This window comes from Dipodomys merriami, unplaced genomic scaffold (assembly GCF_024711535.1).
Source record: "Dipodomys merriami isolate MVZ:Mamm:240054 unplaced genomic scaffold, mDipMer1.0.p SCAF_126, whole genome shotgun sequence".
Classification (NCBI taxonomy): domain Eukaryota; kingdom Metazoa; phylum Chordata; class Mammalia; order Rodentia; family Heteromyidae; genus Dipodomys; species Dipodomys merriami.
The window spans coordinates 2,601,684-2,620,318 of NW_027202560.1; the positions used below are offsets into that span (position 1 = coordinate 2,601,684).

The 18,635-nt window shown below is 35.6% G+C and overlaps 1 pseudogene; it reads right to left on the reverse strand.

Moving 5' to 3' along the window:
- Positions 1–276: 276 nt before the first annotated feature.
- LOC138824118 (tripartite motif-containing protein 43 pseudogene) lies at positions 277–17,578 on the reverse strand (annotated as a pseudogene).
- Positions 17,579–18,635: the final 1,057 nt, after the last annotated feature.

The window sequence follows — 18,635 nt, forward strand, 5'->3', positions numbered from 1 at the left end:
TCTGTACAAACACCTTCCTACAGTTCTGATATACATTGGCGCTTTCTCCAGTGTGGATCTAACTTTGAGATGATTTCAAAAGATGAGTTAATATTTTGCTTGCACAATGTCCACAAGTTCACGAAGTCCATTCTGGTAGGACCAGGTTATGAATCTTTAGTGTGGGTCATTTTATGGACTGAAAACTACCTTGGGTTCCGGAACATTTGACTCTCTTCGTTGCATCGTCAAAGTTGGCTCACATAGTGAACCCTTCTAAAGAAGAATCTGCTGCTCTCAATGGTGAAATGCTTTTCTTAAAACCACTGTTTCCCTTGCTTCCTTCAGAGCCCTTTTGGAGTCTGCTGCTCTCAATGGTGAAATGCTTTTCTTAAAACCACTGTTTCCCTTGCTTCCTTCAGAGCCCTTTTGGTGAATGTTCACAGGGGACCTGCTTGCCACAGAACCGCTGCTCTCCTTGACTCTGCCCACTTCACAGTCCTTCTGGTAGAAGTTTTACATGTGAACCACGAATTATGTTTTAACTCTCAAGCTACGTTTGCTCACGAACGTTCTAGAAGGAATGTCTGGGCTCCAGCCTCCATCTTCAGCACAGAGGGCATGAACCTGAGCATTCCCGGGACTAAGCCACTTCTTGGTTCAGGGTAAGAACGTCCACCACGTTATTTTTCATCAATGGATTCATGGCAGGAAGAAAATCCAGTTGAAGTACTCCTATAGCCCCAGTTCATTCTAGAAAGGAGTCTTGAAGAATTTCTCTCTCCACTGGTCAGCAGTCTTTTGCTTTCTGTAATGGAGATATCAGATCTGCTTTGGAAAGATAGAGTTCCACTGAGACCATCTTTCTGTAGTTTCCCAGTGTCACTTTCCTGTACAAGGAATTCTCTGGAGGCTCAGCAGGCCCTGCTCCTCCAGAGTGAAAGTCAGTGCTGTTTCTTCAAAGTTCACTGGTTCATGTGACCAGGATACATTAGTCTATAAGACCATATTTATGTTCTCTTCTACATCACTTTCATGAGTGAGCAGAGTTCAGGCTCAGGCTGTTGGCACCAGTGGACCCATGATTGGGAATTACACTCTTGGAGTTCTCCCCTGAATCAACTCTATTTCAGTTAATACTTTTGTATGTAATTCTATACCACCCAACAAATTTACTTACAAATTTATACATAAAATCTAGCTTTCAAATGTATGTGAAAGCATGCAACATTTGTCACTATGGCCTAGCTTCACATAATGTAATATTTTCCCCAGGTCTTTCCATTTTTTGACAAATGGTACTTAATAGCAGTATAAATAGTTATAAATTCAAATCCCATGTTATTCATTTTGCCATTTAAATGTCTTCCATTACCTTATTTCCTTTGAATTCTACACACAACTACAAGCATTTGTTTTACTGTTAACTTGATCCTGTATTTATTTTTCCTTTCTTTTTTCCTTCTTTCCTTGTTTCCTTGTTTCTTTCTTTCTTTCTTTCTTTCTTTCTTTCTTTCTTTCTTTCTTTCTTTCTTTCTTTCTTTCTTTCTTTCTTTCTTTCTTCTTTTATTGTGAAAATACTGTACGGAGGGGTTACACTTACATGTGCAAGGGAATGAGTACATTTCTTATCAAGCATTGTTGCCTCCTCCTTTGTTGCCCCTTCCCAACCCTTCCCATCCCCACCATTCCTTTCTTTTTATAAATTGATTTTCCACTTATTTTGGTGGTTCACTTCAAATAGCAGCCTCTGTGTAGTTGCAATTGACTTTCAATCAATTACATTATTTTTCATTTGATTCAAATTTTTCAGAAATAAAAACACATCTCTACTCACAGGATATGTGCTAAATTTCATTCAATCACATATGTCCTTGTCATAGGTAAGCTTGAACCAAAAAGTTGGCAATAATGCACAATAAATACTGGATGTATATTGTGATTAAATCAAACCAGTACTTGTATTTTACAGAAGAGCTCAATTCTAAAGCACTCAATTGGTTGGAAACTTAACTAAAAATAATGATAGTACTTAAGAATATTAGCCTATTTCTATTCTGCTTTGAAAGAGAAATGTGTTTGTATTACTATTCATTCACCATGCGTCTAAATCTGAAATTTTATATGAAATGATATATTTCAAAATATATTAAAATTTTATTTTTAAAGTAGAGAAACTATATATTATCAGGTCTAAAAGCATAAAGTGGATTAATATTAAAAAATAAATGGCCAATGAAGAAAGAATTTGTGACTTAAACTCGGTTTAGATTCATTTGCCTCTTGTGGGTAATAGTGTCGTACACATTGAAAATTCAGATTTTTAGAAAAGGCCTGTTTTGCCTTCAGACTTGCCTTATTGAACCACCATTTACATCTCTGATGATAGTTGTTTAGAACAAGTATGAAGTCAGATCAAATGGTGGAACCAATAATTAATTAATCAATGTTGATTTAAAAATATTAGTTGGCTTTGATTTTCCTTATATTTTGTCTTTTGGTCTGCACTATCTTTGTTAATATATCTTTTCTCCTGGCCAGTTTGAAAGGGTAATTTTTTCATCATACTAGTACAGATTAATACAGAATTACTCTTTTCATTCAGCTTTTTTTGGTATGGTGTTATATTGGTCATTAGTTTGGGATAATTAACAATTTAAACCTTTGGATAATTATTTGTGTGGAAAAACATAATCATACTTTTCACCATTCGTAATAATTCAGCTTTATTTTTGTCTCTTTTATATTTATTTCTTTAGTTTGCCTGTTCAGTTCATTATTCCAAAGTTTGTTGTATCATTCTCTTATATTTAATGTCTCAATTTTTTCTTGGTAGCTTGAATATCTCACAAGTATCCATGCTCTAATTTTTCTCCATTTCCTCATGTGCCTGTACTTTTTGATCGAGTTTTAGACAAAGTTTATTTTATAGTCAACAAACCCATACCCACACATACACAAACTAAACTTCTTAAGTATTACTACACCTTAACCAAGGTTGTCTTACTTCCATACTAACAATTAACATTCTCAAAATTTACTAATAAACAAAACTAAAGGATTTGGTTTAGTCCCTAAGTAGTTCACTCTTCAGAGAGATGTTGCTTCAATATTTAACCTCTCATTTTCTCACCTTCTAGAAACTCACGTCACCTTGACTTTCCATATTTTGTGTCTTCTCTAACCCTCATTTCTTTACTCCCCTGGATTTTCATTTGATGGTCTTTCACTGCACCACAAGCCTTTCCTAGTCAGCACTTGTTCTCCTTTCCATAATACTCTTATTCACATTTCTGGACACAACCACTGTACAAACTCTCCTACCCCAATTTTCAGACTTGAATTCCAACAGTGTAACATCTATGTATCTATGCATGTACGTATCTATCTATCATCTGTATATTATTTCAGAATACTTACAGTTACACAAAAGATACTCTATAGAAACTCTTCTTTCTTACACTCAAATTTTCAAATAATTAATTAACTTCATTTTTATAATGAATCCTCAGTGAAGTATTTATGAATTCTTTTCCTTAAATTTCCTAATTAGCCTTGTCCAAAATGAGCCTACCAAAATCTTGCCTGGTATTCAACAACTACATTTTATATTTTAGAATCTGGGACTAGATGTTCAGACGTAAGCTAACATACATGTTGAAATAATTTCTAGCTAAAGAAAGTCTACAGGATAATTTTCTTTTTTTCTAATCTTCCTTTGGACTACTACTGGTTGCTACTATTTTATGGGTTTTTTTGAATAAATATTACATTATTTCAATTAAGTAATTGTGAATAGTATTTCTTTTCATTGCACAGAAATGAGACAAGCAAATAAAATGTCTTAAATAATAAAGATATTTTGTTGAGAATTTATCTCTGCTCTCAAAACCAATATATGTATTATTATAAACATTGTTACATAATTTTGCAGCTACTGACTCTAGACTAATATACTTAAATTACAAGCTTATCCTTTAGTAATATTGAAGCAATGTATAATATGTACATTTGCTGGTGTGACAGAAGCTAGAACACTTTTAAACAAATTTAGGGTGAAACAAGTTGAAGGTGACCAGAGTAGGAGTAATGTAGTAATATACAAGATGCTCAGACTAAGTAAAATTTCTGCTTGTATTGATGGGGACAGCTAGATTATCTTTTCCAATACTATTTCAGCATTCTGTGCTCAAATATTAAGCAATAACTTCTAGCTGTTGGTTGAAATATAAATTAGTTTCTCCTAAGAGAAATAATCTTTTAGTCTCTTTCTTTTAAATTTGGACTAGACATGCCAAAGACATATGAGCCCACACAATAACTTTAGAGTGAAAGATAGCTTCAGTACTTCAAAGTCATAGCCACATCCCTGCAGAGAATATTGAAGGAAAGCTTCTCATACAATTCAACTCACAACCATGGTGCACAAATACTAAACTGTGAGCTTGAGAATGTGGGAAGACTAGGATTTATTATCAATGTCCCTCAGGTAGGTAGCAGACCTTCCAATACAGAATAAATCTAGGAATAAGTGGAACCAAAGAAGAGAGGCAATGAATTTCCTTCCTTGTTTTTATTTTTAATGTGTTAATCATCTCCTTATTTCTCAAGGATAATATTTCTAACAGCAATAGACTCTATGTTCTAAAATGTGTTAGCAACTTTGGCGGGGGTTTGGGTGGGTAGTTGTGGAGGTGGGAGGGAAGGGATGGCAGGGGTAAAACAAATGAGGAGGCAACAATGCTCTGTAGGAAATATACTCACTACCTTGCTCATGTAATTGTAACCCCTCTGTACAGTATGTAAATAAAAAATATACAAAACTGAATAAAAAAGAAACAAAAATAAAATGTGTTAGCGTAATTTAATTAAGGTTTATAGACAGTGTATATTTTATAGACAGTGTATATCCTTTAATTTCCTTAAGTCTCAACTTTAAAAATCTCAGTTTGTATATTGTCATGTCCCTGAGCCGAGGAGATAGCTTATTGTTGATAGTACCTTGATAAAGTAAAATCAGTTAAAAATACTTCCAATTCTGATTTCAACAGGAATCTTTATAAGTGTAGTAACTAGTGTTCTGAAAGTAGGAAGAAATGGTGCACTATTGAAATGGATTTTGGGAGAAAAGACTAAATGGCTTTTCTCTCATGGTATACATATCATATTACATGATATATAACAATATAGTAAAAGTACTGCACATTTTAAATATACATGCAAAAATGTGAACAACGCTATAGAGATGACAATTTGGGCAAAAAACCAAAGGTAATTCACAAGATCTGAAGGAAATAGCATCCCCAGCATTCCTAGAATGGCATGATGAAGATATCTCAATGGGGGTATGGGTTGTGAACAGTTTTATTAGCCTTCTTTGGAGCGTTAATTAGCTGGAGATCTAAATCAAAATTGACAGCTAGCAGAATCTTTTTCTCTTGAGTTAAAGTCAAACTAATTAAATTCCAGAAGGAAAACATTTTCCTTCTAGCATCCTTGATCTGTCATCCTTGTATAGTGTAAAAAAAGAGTACTATGGCCTGACAATAATGTAATCAGCTGCTAGACTTTCACTACTTATGTGTTCAGATAAATATAAAATAGACCATTAATACTGTTAAAGATTATGCTTAAAATAATGCATGCACAAATCACAAATCTTTTTTAAAATATCAGTATGAAAGATGAGTCCTATTACTGTCAGTCAATATCTAAGAAATATAGCAAATATTTGATAAAATATTTTCAATTTTATGTATTTCATAAATTGACACAATTCATTAAGTGAAAACCATATATTCTCAACTACATACCTTGCTGTGTCTTTATTATTAAAAAAAAAAGAACTGTGTTATTTAACGTTTGGAGCCACAGAAGTTCAACTGTAAGGTTACAAGCCACTATTTTGCTGTGAGATTCAGTTGGTAATCATTTCCTTCCTACATTCACATTTTCTTTTGGTCAGATTGCCTATGTCTTTATGGGATTGTAGTTTATGTAGTATTCCACAGGAACAGGGTACTGTTTGTCATACGTGGCAAAATACTATATCAATAACAAAAATGTAGTTTTCTATAGTTTATCTTATTCTGTACATACATTTTCCTTGTTGTAAATGTTAATGATATTTATTTTTAGATTTTTTTATTATTTCATCAAGATATACCTATAATTATTTACTTTGTTTTTCTTGTTTGGTGGACTAGTGAATTCCTTTAATCACTGGATATTTACTTTTTAATCAAATTTCTAATAAGATATTGACTTCTCTTTTTTTATATTGTCCTTACTATTGTTTATGTTACTCTATTACACAAGCATTGGTCATCTTATGATGTCTCATTACTCACTGATACATGAGTCATTTTATTTCATTTTCTCTTTACATAGTTCATGTTGGATGGTACTATGGCAATGTCAGTGAGGTCAACATTTGTTATTTCCTTAATTGACAATATGGCCAATAATTTTTTCAGTGAAATGATTACCTTTTCGTTGAATTTTATAACTACAAGTTTGATTCAGGTCTTTTTACTAAATTAACTTAACCAACGAAGTGAAGGACTACTATGATGAAAACTTTAAAAACCTGAAAAAGGAAATCAAAAGAGTACTTAGAACATGGAAAAACCTCCCTGCTCCTGGATTGGAAGGATCAACATCATGAAAATGGCAATACTTCCCAAGGCTATCTTCAAATTCAATGCCATACTTATCAATATTCCAACCTCATTCTTCAAGGAAATAGAAGAGGCAATCCAAAAATTCATAGGGTACAATGAAGGACCCCGAAAGCAAGAATGATCCTTAACAGAAAGAACAGTGCTGGAGGAATATCAATACCAAATTTTAAACTCTACTACAAAGCCATAGTAATAAAAACAGCTTGGTACTGGCACAAGAACAGACCTTAAGACCAATGGAATAGAACTGAAAACCCAGAAATGAACCCACATCCCTATAGCCATCTAATTTTCCACAAGGGAGCAAGAAAAGAAAATAGAATGGAAGAAAGCAGCCTCTTCAGTAAATGATGCTGGCAAAATTGGTTAACCCCCTTTAGAAAACTAAAGCTAGATCCTTATATACCACCCTGTACCAGACTCAACTCCAAATGGATCAAAGAACTCAGAGTCAAAGCAGGCACTCGGAAAACATTACAGGACAGAATAGGAGAAATCCTACCTCTCTTTGGCATAGGCCTATTATTTTTTTATTGTGAGAATACCATACAGAGGAGTTACAATTATAAGGGCAAGATAACGAGTACATTTCTTATCAAGCATTGTTCCCTCCTTTTTGTTTCCCCTTCCTATTCCTTCCCATATTCCACCCATCTCCCCCATCTGATCCTCCCCCCTCCCCCGACCAAAGTTGTTAAGTTTGTTTTTCCAAATAATGACTTGTACATCTCATTGTTGCAATGTGTCCACCTGTATCCCTACTTAAATGATTTGTTTTTGCCCTTCCCCTCCACAAATTATACCAACATCAAATTCAGTGAAAGCATGGGTTATAACATAGAGACCCAGAAACACAACAAATCAAGGAAAGGTTGGACAAATGGGATTGCATGAAATTGCAGAGCTTCTGCATGACCAAGGACATAGCTAGCAAGATCAATAGAAAGCCCACGGATTGGGAGAAGATCTTCACTAGCCATACAACAGACATGGAACTCATACCTAAAATATACCTGGAACTCAAAATATTAAATCCCCCAACAACAAATCCTCAAAGAAACAACTGCCCAATAAATAAATGGGCTAAAGACTTAAAGATAAACTTCTCTGAAGAGGAAAGAAGGATGGCCAATAGACACATGAAGAAATGCTCAACCTCCCTAGCCATAAAAGAAATGCAAATCGAAGCAACACTGAGATACCACCTCACCCCAGTTAGAATAGCTATACTTAAGAACTCTCATAACAACAGATGCTGAAGGGGACATGGCCAGAATGGAACCCTACTGCACTATTGATAGGAATGTAAACTTGTTCAGCTACTTTCAAAGTACTATGGAGGTTCCTCGAAAGACTCCACATAGAGCTCCCCTATGACCCAGCAATCCCACTTATGGGTATTTCCCCAAATGATCACAAACAAGACCACACTAAAGCTACCAGCACAACTATGTTTATTGCAGCATTATTTACCATAGCTAAAATATGGAACCAAACCAGATACCCCTCAGTAGATGAATGGATCAAGAAAATGTGGTACATATACACAATGTATTCTATGCTTCTATCAGAAAGAATGACATTGCCCCATTTGTTAGGAAATGGAAATACTTAGAAAAACTTATATTAAGTGATATAAGCCAGGTCCAAAGAAACCTAGGTCCCACGGTTTCCCTTATTTGAAATGTCTGAAACAAGCAGAAAAGATCAGATAGCTTAATGTTAGACAAAAGAAACCCCAAGATAAGGACTCAAGTGGTTTTTCTTTCTTCCTATTGTTTCTAACATATTTATAGGGTAATTTTTTTGTTGATTTGTTTGTCCTTCCCCCATGGTATAATCCCTATTTTCACTCTATTTGATGTTGGTATAATTTATGGAGAGGAAGGAAAAAAACAAACTCTTTTTTGTGGAGGGGGGAATGGTAATGAGCAGGGGGTAGAGAGTAGGGGGAAATGTAGTTGTGGAGATGTGAGGGAAAGGATGATAGAGGAAACACCAACAAAGGAGGAGGCAATAGTGCTTGATAAGAAATGTACTCATTACCTTGCTCATGTGATTGTAACCCCTTTGTACAGTATTTTCACGATAAAAATTTATTTTAAAACTTACATATGTATACACACACACACAAACACACACACAAACACACACTCGGTAATATATGTTTAACTTCTTACTGGTTTGATTGTGTGCACCTTATATTCTTGATCACACAATATTGCATTTGTGCAACAGAGTTGCCTTCTTTGTAGTGACTTTATTATAGGTTATTTTTAATTATATGACCACAAAACTCATTTGAATAAAATGTAGTGAATTATACCATATTTGTAACAAACTAAAAAAACATACAACATACAGAGAATAGTTATTTGAATATGTAGAAAGCTTTGCTGATAATCTAAATCCATGATTAGATAGTAATCTATAACATTAAAGGATAGAAACATGATTTGAATAATCTGATTCAACATGCAACAAATTACTTAAAATGTGAAGTATTTCATCTTAAGAAATGTGATTATATAAAGAAATTTTCAAAATAAATTTAAGATTTTTACTGCAATACTTTACCACTCTACCATTTAATATTTTTACTAATTGAAATTGAATGCCAGGTGCTGCTTGCACATGCCTGTAATTCTAGCTATCTCAGGAGGCTGAGATTTGAGAATCGAGTTTCAAAACCAGCCTTCGCAAGAAAGTCTATTGTGATACTCTTATCTCGAAGGAACCATCAAAAAAGCCGGAAATGGAGCTGTGTCTCAAGTAGTAGAGCTCAGAGACAGAGCCCAGGCCCAGACTTCCAGCCCTAAGACATGTCAATAAATAAACATACAATAAACAAACAATAAATAAGAAAAAGAAAGAAAATAAATTGAAATGGAGCCATTCCTACATAGTCCAGTATTGTGTAGGTTTATAAAATTCTAACCTCAAAATTTCAACTCATTAATTAAAATACCAACTAGCCGTAACAAATGATTGCTTACAGAATTTAGAGAAGTAATATCAATTGTCAGCCTTTCTCATAAAAAATGCAAATTTATCCGTAAATATTTTGTCTAAATAAATTTTTACTTAAGTGTTACATGGGGGGAGCAGCCACAGGGTTTGAACTCAGGACCTCATACTCTCTCTTGGCTTTTCCACTTGATACTGGTGGTCAAAGACTTAGGCCAAAACTCCACTTCCAGCTTTATACTGGTTAATTGGAGATAATCATCTTAAGGACTTTCCTACAAGGACTGGCTTCGAAATATCAGCTTCCTGATTAGCTAGATTTACAGTTATGAGCCACAGGTAACTGGCTAAAAGTTGTAATTTATTGTGATTTTTTTAGTCTTATCATTAAGTCATTGGACAAAGGCATTGGCAGATAAAAAAGCAGCTTACAAACACAATATGCCTTGATCAGTGTTACCTCTTTCAACATTGTCACCAGTCTTTCTTCTACCATCCCCTTCTGTTTGGTAGGCTATACACTAGACTCTTGCCTGCATTTTCTTCCCCTTTTCCTCTTCATTTGTCTAGTCTTTCCCTTGACCCCACCACGCCACTTTTGATATCTGAATTTGTGTTTTTTTCACTATATTCCTCATGTTTTTTTTGTTGGTTGGATTTTTTTGTCACTCATGAGGCTTGTGAATGCATATATATATATATATATATATATATATATATATATATATATATATATATATGTACATATACACACATATAGATGTTAATATAGAATATATAGTACATAAATATAAAAAAAAGATTTTGATAAAGATGAAAATAAAAATTTTTTTATTCCTTAAGTGTTCTTCATATCAATTTATCATCTCTTCCTATTTATACTAACTTAGTCCTAATTATCTCATACTTGTATGAATAGTAAAGCTCTTAATTGGTTCCTCTTGATCTGAGATCCTATTTACATGAATTTCTTTTAAAAAAGCTTTTGATATAGCTTTAATAGATAACACACTTTTTCTAATTAAAATAGCTTTGTGTTTGTTTTTTCAAAGTTCAAAAAGTGGACTTAAATTATATTCTCAAAATTATTCCTACTTTTTCTGATTAAAAAAATTGCAATGATTTTATTCCCAGAAGATTCCTCTGAGTAATGTATTATACATTTCTATGCTCAGAAAGTTTTGATGCACAACTGTGGCAGTCATTCTTCTCTAAAAATGCATGTCAATTTTCATCACTGTAACTAAGTCAATTCTAATCACTTAATTCAAATTGTTTATTAATCAATTTTTAAATTCAGCAATGTGTTAGACTCTCATCACTGAGAAATAACCTATGCAAAACCAGTTAAAGAAGGGAAGGCTATGTTGCTTTATGGTTCCGTTTTAGTTGATCTTGGCTGAGAGAAAATGGCCAAGACAAGGAAATAAGTAACACATTATGGTGATTTGTAAGCAGAGAGAGAACTCCTGAATAAGTGTGTTTCTCATTTTCCCTCCCTTGATTCTAAGTTCTTAGACTTGAGGATAGTACACAATCAGTATGTGTTTTTCCACTTTGCTAAACTTCTCTGGGAACTCAGTCCCCCATACACCTAGTTGTGTATGTTATTGCTCTCCTGCATATTTTTCAATCCAATCAAAGTGACAATATGACTTAACCATTTCATTTGAACACAGCAACCAAACACATCTCCTTATCCAAAAACGTTCCACTTTTGTCTCCAAAAGGTGTACATTCATCTTCTGACACTAGCATAAAAGGAGAGGTAACAGAATGCATTGCCTCTCTCCAAAATTCTTTGTAGCCTTGACTTCCAACATCATTCAAAATTCCAGGTTCAAAATGTCCACAGAGACTCAAAGAAAATTTTTAGCTGAGAGTTGCCATGAAAATAAAGCAAAATAGGGCTGGAAAGGTGGCTCAGTGGTAGAGTGTTTGCCTTGTATGCATGAGGCCCTGGGTTCAATTCCTCAGCACCACATAAGCAGAAAAAGCTGGAATGGACACTGTGGCTCAAGTGGTAAAGTGATAGCTTGAAGTGAAATGCTGAGGGACTGTGCCCAAGTTCAGGCCCCATGACCAAAACAAAAAAAGGAAATAATTTTTTTAAAAAAAAGCAAAACCAATTATATGCCAAGTATATAGACACATGCCTTTAATTAAAGCTACTCATAGTGAAGACAGGAGGATCACAATTCTAGGGAAGCCTGAGTAAAAGCACTAGACCCTATGTGAAAAACAAACTAGGATTGTCCAGTTTTAAGTGGTAGAGTGCTTACTAGGACAGTATGAAGCTTTGGTCCAAGAAAGAAGAAGAGGGGCAGAGAAGAAGAAGAAGAGGAACCAGAGAGGTAGAGTAAGAGGAAGGAAGAAGAGGAAGAGGAGGAAAAAGAAGTAGAGAAAGAGGAACAAGGAGGAGAAAGAAGAGAAAAGAAGAAGAAGAGGAAGAGGATGACAGAGAGGATGAGGAGCACCATACTTTCAATATATAATAACATGGTGTAAACATTCCTATTCCAAAAGAAAAGAATTGGAGAGCAAGGAAAAAATGGACCAGTAACTAAATTAATGGACAAAGAATTTGACTTGAAATTTCTTAATCGAACAATGTGTAAACAGAGGAAAGGAGGTTAATAGCATTAGCACATGTAAAATCACTTATAAAATAGAAATGATATGTCATTTGATACTCACCAGAATGGGTAAAAGAAGATGTGCATTAGTAGGTTTGGCAAGGATGTAAAGAAATTGAAGCTCTCATACACTGTAAAATAGCACATTCATCTTGGAAATTAGTGTGTAAAAGTTCCTCACGAAGTTAGTTACAGAAACACCAAACAGCCTAGAAACTTTGTACAGCCTAGAAAGTTTGCCTATAGTTTTTATACACTTAAGTTCAAAACTTGTGCATCATCACAGCAATATTATCTATGACAGCCAAAGAATTGAAAAAAAATTTCAGGCTGACCAATAGGAAAACAGATCACAAAACATATTATACTCATGAAATAGCCCATTATCAAGTAAAAAAGAGAAATGGAGAATTGATATTAGTGGAAACACTGACAACAGGCTAGATAGAAAGAACTAGACACAAAATAACACATAAAATGATTTGATTTTCATGAAATTTTTGAATTATCAAAATGAGGCATAACATTAGTTTCTTTGGCGTTGGAAGTCTAAGGAAAATTCAGAATAGCTGCAGACAGGTATAAGATGTCCTTCTGAATGACGAATATTTGAGAATATTCCAAGGTGATAATGATCAAATATACTTTCAAAATACAAAGAATCCCTAAATTTTATAGAATTAATTTAACAAATATAACATTTTTCAATTACACATAAAATGATTTTTAAATGGAATAATAGATAATCTTTAACAAAAGTAAAAATAAATAAATGTTCTGGAATTTGGGAGTTGCACAGTCTCTCCTGCTAGGCATAAAATTAAAGTGTTCTACTATGAAAGTAGACATAGAATATAGCAAATTGGTGGAAAACAGGAGCAAGTAAAAAAAAATCAATGCATATTCCACAAAATTAAGAAAAAATCAGAGAATAAGCAGTTGGGAGAGATGAGTGGAAATGTTAAAAAGGGATTAAAGTGATCAAGATGTATTGTATTCAAAAACTACTTTATTGAATTGCAACTCCTTTCTCCAACTATTCAAATAAAATATTTTAAAAACTAGCAAATAAAATAAATTAATTAAACAAAAATAAATAATGAATAGATAAATAAAATACAATAAAAAATAAACTATAGATCCATAACAATATATGCCACAAATTTATAACCCAAACAAGAATAAAGTAGTTTTGTTCTTGCTTCTAGATATATAAGGTAGAAAATTTTGACTACATCTAATTTATTGAGTTCTTTTGTCAATGGCATTAATTATGCCGGTAGTAAAAATAATCATGAAGTTCTGAAATGAACAATACAGTATCCAGGATATTACTAATTACTAATGCAAAGATATTATTGCAGAAAGATGGAATAGTATATGTTTGTATGATTAGATAAAATATCAAAATGATGTCAGAATGTATCATAGATTTCACAGAAATAAACAATAGAAATTTAAATGTATAAGCCAGGGAAATACAGCATGATTACAGCAAGTAATTTATCTTTTTTCTCGGAAATGAGAGAAAAATAAAAACAACAGTGCACAGGACAACAGTCAAATGTGGTCAAAGTCACAAACACTACTTTTAATCCTATAATAGGAAGGTGAGGTCACCCTAAAAAATCACGTGTGGGAAGGTAAAGACTGCACTGAATTCTTTATACTCACATTTATACAGTGAAACATGACCACACAAACATTCTTCTAATAAACTCAGCACCACCTTATGTTTATTAACACCTGCCTATGGTTTTCTAAATTGAAAAACTGGACCAACATCATTGCATTGTTATTAACATTTAGAGTTAAGTAAATTGGTTAGCAGAGTTTAAGCAAATGGTATGAATTCAACAGTACAGTACCAGAACTGTATACAACATACCATTTTTTAGTTTATTTTTGTAATATGATCTTGTGTTAATGCTTAGGCTTTCCTGGACTGAGATCTTCCTATTGAGACTTTGTATATAGCTGAGATGGCAGACATATGCTAACTTGACTAGCTATTGGATGGGATGTGATCATTGTTAGGTCTGCAGGAAGCCTACCCCCTACACCCATCTCCTTCACCAGCCTGAACCCAGTAATCACCTGACTGTCCATCACCTAACTGTGAGTCAGAAAAGGATCCTTGAATCTGAGGTTACTTTCTCCATGTCTATTTTCTATTGTGACTTATCCATTTTATTTTTTTTCCCCGAAACAGACCAGGAGCTTAAACTAAGGATCTATGCACTGTCCTTGAGTTTTATGTTGGAGCAAAAGGCTAATAAACACCATATATGACTAAGCTTATATTAAAATGAAATGGTAAATTAATATATATGATAAACTGATAAGAGAACCTACTAATGCTCATGTGTGTATGTGTGTGTGTGTGTGTGTGTGTGTTTGTGTGTGTGTGTGTGTGTTTTATAAGAGCACATTATTAATACTCTATTTGCTATAAACTTTAGAAAATTATCTAGGATATTATTTTTAGGGTAGTAAGTTCTATAGTATCGATGACATAAGCTTTCACCTTCCAGGATTTATTACTATGAATCAATCTTGAACCTTATCTGTTCTTGTTTGTTGAACCATGAGCTTTAAAAGCAAATTCTCCTATATCTGAATTTCCAACAGGGAAGTAGAAGTCTAACCCTACATTCATATCATTGAATCTCAAGTTAGTAGCTTTTGCCCATCAATAAGATAATTACAGAAGGGATGAACACACAACAATTAAATATATAGGGTGAAAGGGAAACAAAAAAGTAAGCATTTTTAACTCCATATGATAATGCCACAGGGGATCAAAGAACTACAATTAATTATCCAAAAAAGAGCCATCACACCTGCAAAGCATCCTGTTATATTGTTACAAGTGGTGGCTCTCAGTATGCCTAATATATAAATTAAGGTTTGCCATAGTTATGGTTTGGGTTTATTTATTTATTTATTTTTTTTGGGTCCGGTAATGGGGCCTGAACTGTGGGCCTGGACGCTGTCCCTTGGCTCTTCAGCTCAAGGCTAGTGCTCTATCACTTGAGCCACAGCGCCACTTCTGGCTGTTTCTTTTTTCTTATGTGTTGCTGAGGAATCAAACCCAGGGTCTCAGGCATGCAAGGCAAGCGCTCTACCACTGAGCCACCTTCGCAGCCCTGCTATAGTTATTATTATGAATCTCTCTGCTCATTTTTACCCCCCAAAAGGATGACTTATTTCTTCTATTTAAAGACAGGCCTTCATCTTTAGTGTTCAACCATTTAGTCTCTTCTCCATTATTACCAGCTCTTTGTCTGAGTATACATTTTTCCCCCTTGTTTAGGAATTGGTACCGAAAGTTAAAGAATCCAATCTAATAGAAAGTGTAAAGACCCCTATGCTCTAGGAGAGAGGTGTTTGTTTTTTTTCCTCCCAGGATGGATAACAGGACCTATTAATAGAAAGGCTGCTCTAGAACTTTGTGTCACTGAAACTAGTACTGTATTTTTGTACTAGCTTTTCCTGGGGCTTTAACTTAGGGCATGAGCCTTGTTCTCATGGGAATTTTTTTCTTGTACCATGTGAACACAACTCCACTTTGGTGGTTATTTGGAGATAAGAGTCACTTGGATTTATCTGTTTTTCCTGGCTATGTATTGCCACTCAGAACTCAGCCTGCTGATTAGCAAGGTTTACTGGTAAAACAACAGTGCCCACTGCATTCAATGTTGTTTTTTGTTGTTATTCTGGACTCCAACTGCTTTCAGGGTGAAAAGCCATCACTGGGGACTCAGTTTTGCATGGGTTTATTTTTATAACAATTTTAAAATATTTATTTGCTCTCTTGTTGCATTGTTGCTACTTTATCTTATCTTCATTTAATACTGGTTTTTACATTTTATAGTTACCACCATATTTCATGAAAAAATTTAAATTAGTACAGTATTAGTGGTTTGCTTCATTTGAGAAAGGTTCTCTGCCATAGAGTTCCCAACACATAGAGAGTCTCTTCACTTAAGACACCGGGATACCACTGGAATAAAGGGGCCTGACAGGAAATCAGAGAGAATCATTGGGGTATCTCCAGATAAGGGAACACTTAGCCACATTCCAAAAACTCAGACTGCCATGCTCAAGATCAAGAAACAAACCAACCCGGCCCAGAGGCTTCTCTACATATTGAGACAGCAATGGGAAGGTGGTAAAAAGGGTGTAAAGTGTGTTCTCTTTCACAAACAAAAGGAGGAAAACGTCCTCAGATTCACTGAGGTTGCTCCCTATGACAGAATCAGTAACAACTCCCAAGGCCCAGGTCGAAGACTCATCCACACTAACTTCCCAGTAATGTTTCCCAGAGCTGAAGACTTGGCATCCAAAAGCAGTGAAGTGGAGGGAGTCTTCAGAATTCAAAACCGCATATTGATGGTCATGTCTAACACTGCTCCCAGGACCTTGATTCCCCATAGTTTCATTGAAGGCAATCTCCACCCGGTACTGATTGAGCTTCTCTTTCATTCCAGGCATGGGAGGGGCACTGAGCTGTGGCCTCAGAGGAAGTGGCATGAAGACCAACACTGACACACAGCTTTCTAGGGTCAACTCTACACCCTGAAGCAGTTCCACATCTGGCTTCTGGTATGTTTCGATCAGCTCCTGAAACATATTCCTGAGCTGATGCTTCTTCTGAAGCATTTAGGTTTCCCTTTCTCTGAGTTGCTGTAACATGGCTCTTCCTTCATTGATCAGTAGCTGGGAATGATATCTTTCCTCCTCCTGGACAAAAAGCTGCAGCATTCTAAAAACATCCTTAGTCATGTCTCGGTAGAGGTTCACATAATAAATCCATTGGTTGGTGAGTCTCTTCTTCTCCTGTAAATTGTGCTGGTTTTCTTGAGTCTTTTCCCATACAGCATGCATCTGCTTTGAAATCATCTTCCTCTGCACATCAGCAGCCCTTTCTATAGAATGGTGTTTGTGAGCCCTGTGCTCCTGAGACATGGAGCAGCTCCTACAGAGCAGGGCCCTGTCTACCTCACAGAACATCTGCTTGGTCTCCCTGTGTGTCCCACACATGTATTCCTCAGAGCTCAGGAACTGCCTGAGTCTGGCTCTTCTGGCAATGGCCACCAGGCTCCTCAGAACCACGTTGGTTTTCAGGTTTGTCTGCTGGCAGGGTCCCTTGCATCCTGGGCACCTGGCTGGAGTCTCTTCCCAGCAAAGGAAGAGACAAGGTCGACAAAAACTGTGCCCGCACTCTAGGGTGACTGGCTCTATGAAAGTATTCATACAGATGCCACAGCTCAGTTCCTTCTGGAAGGCCTGGACAATGTCAGGATCCATCATTCCTAGAATCTAATGAGGTGCTGGTGACTCACCCCTAAAAGCCTAGCTACCCAAGAGATTGGGATATGAGGATCAAGCTTTGAAGCAGGCCTGGGCACCAAAGTCCCCCTGACACAGACTCTTATCTCCTATTTACCACTCCAAAATCACAAGTGGGCTGTGATTCAAGTGGTAAAGCACTAAACTTGTCCACAAAGTGACCTAGGGATAATGCCCAGTCTTGAGCACAAAGAGGCCCAGCAACACTGCCCTACCACTGGGTTCAATCCCCACAACCGACAAAACACCACCACCAACAACAACACCAAACCAAGGAAAGAAGAATTAAAAGAGGAGTAGATTCTCCCACTCTGATCCTCACCTGGAGTATCCAAGCTCCAAACAGCCTCCTCCTGCTGAGGGATCTTCAGCAATGCCTGAGTCTCAGACTTCCACTCTATTTATACTGAAAGAGGGTGGGCCCAGGAAAGGAAGTGTCTCTGATTGGTTGTTTAGGGAAGCTGATTTACATATCAATAGAAGTTGGAATTTACATCCTGACAACCCCACCTTTTACTTCCTCTTTCAATGACTTGCAATTTGGTTAGGTGATTTGGGTTAGGTGAAACTTAGGTTTGTCCAGGGTTGGAAAAGTTTATTGTGTTTGTTTTGTTTTGTTTTGTTTTGTTTTTTACTTCTGTGTATGCTTTATATTTGGACTATGAGTTTATTACTTTTCCACCGGACTGTAGGACACATTCGTGGCATCATCCATTGTATCTTGTGGGTCTTCATTAATTTGTAATTTGTCAGGCCTGATGCTGGGTTGGTACTTTACCACTTAAGCCATGTCCTCTTCTGTTTGCTTTTGCTTTTGGAATAGAAAATTGAGTTTATGCTTAGGTTCCCTGGACTGAGATCTTCTGATTCACACTTTGCACAAAGCTGAGAGGACAAGAATTATCTCTTGCTTGAGTTGTGATCAGGGTTAAGTCTGCCCACAGAGCAGCCCCTCCCAGCTTTCCCATCACCTGCTTTAATCAGACCAGTAATCACCTGACTGTCGATGATCACC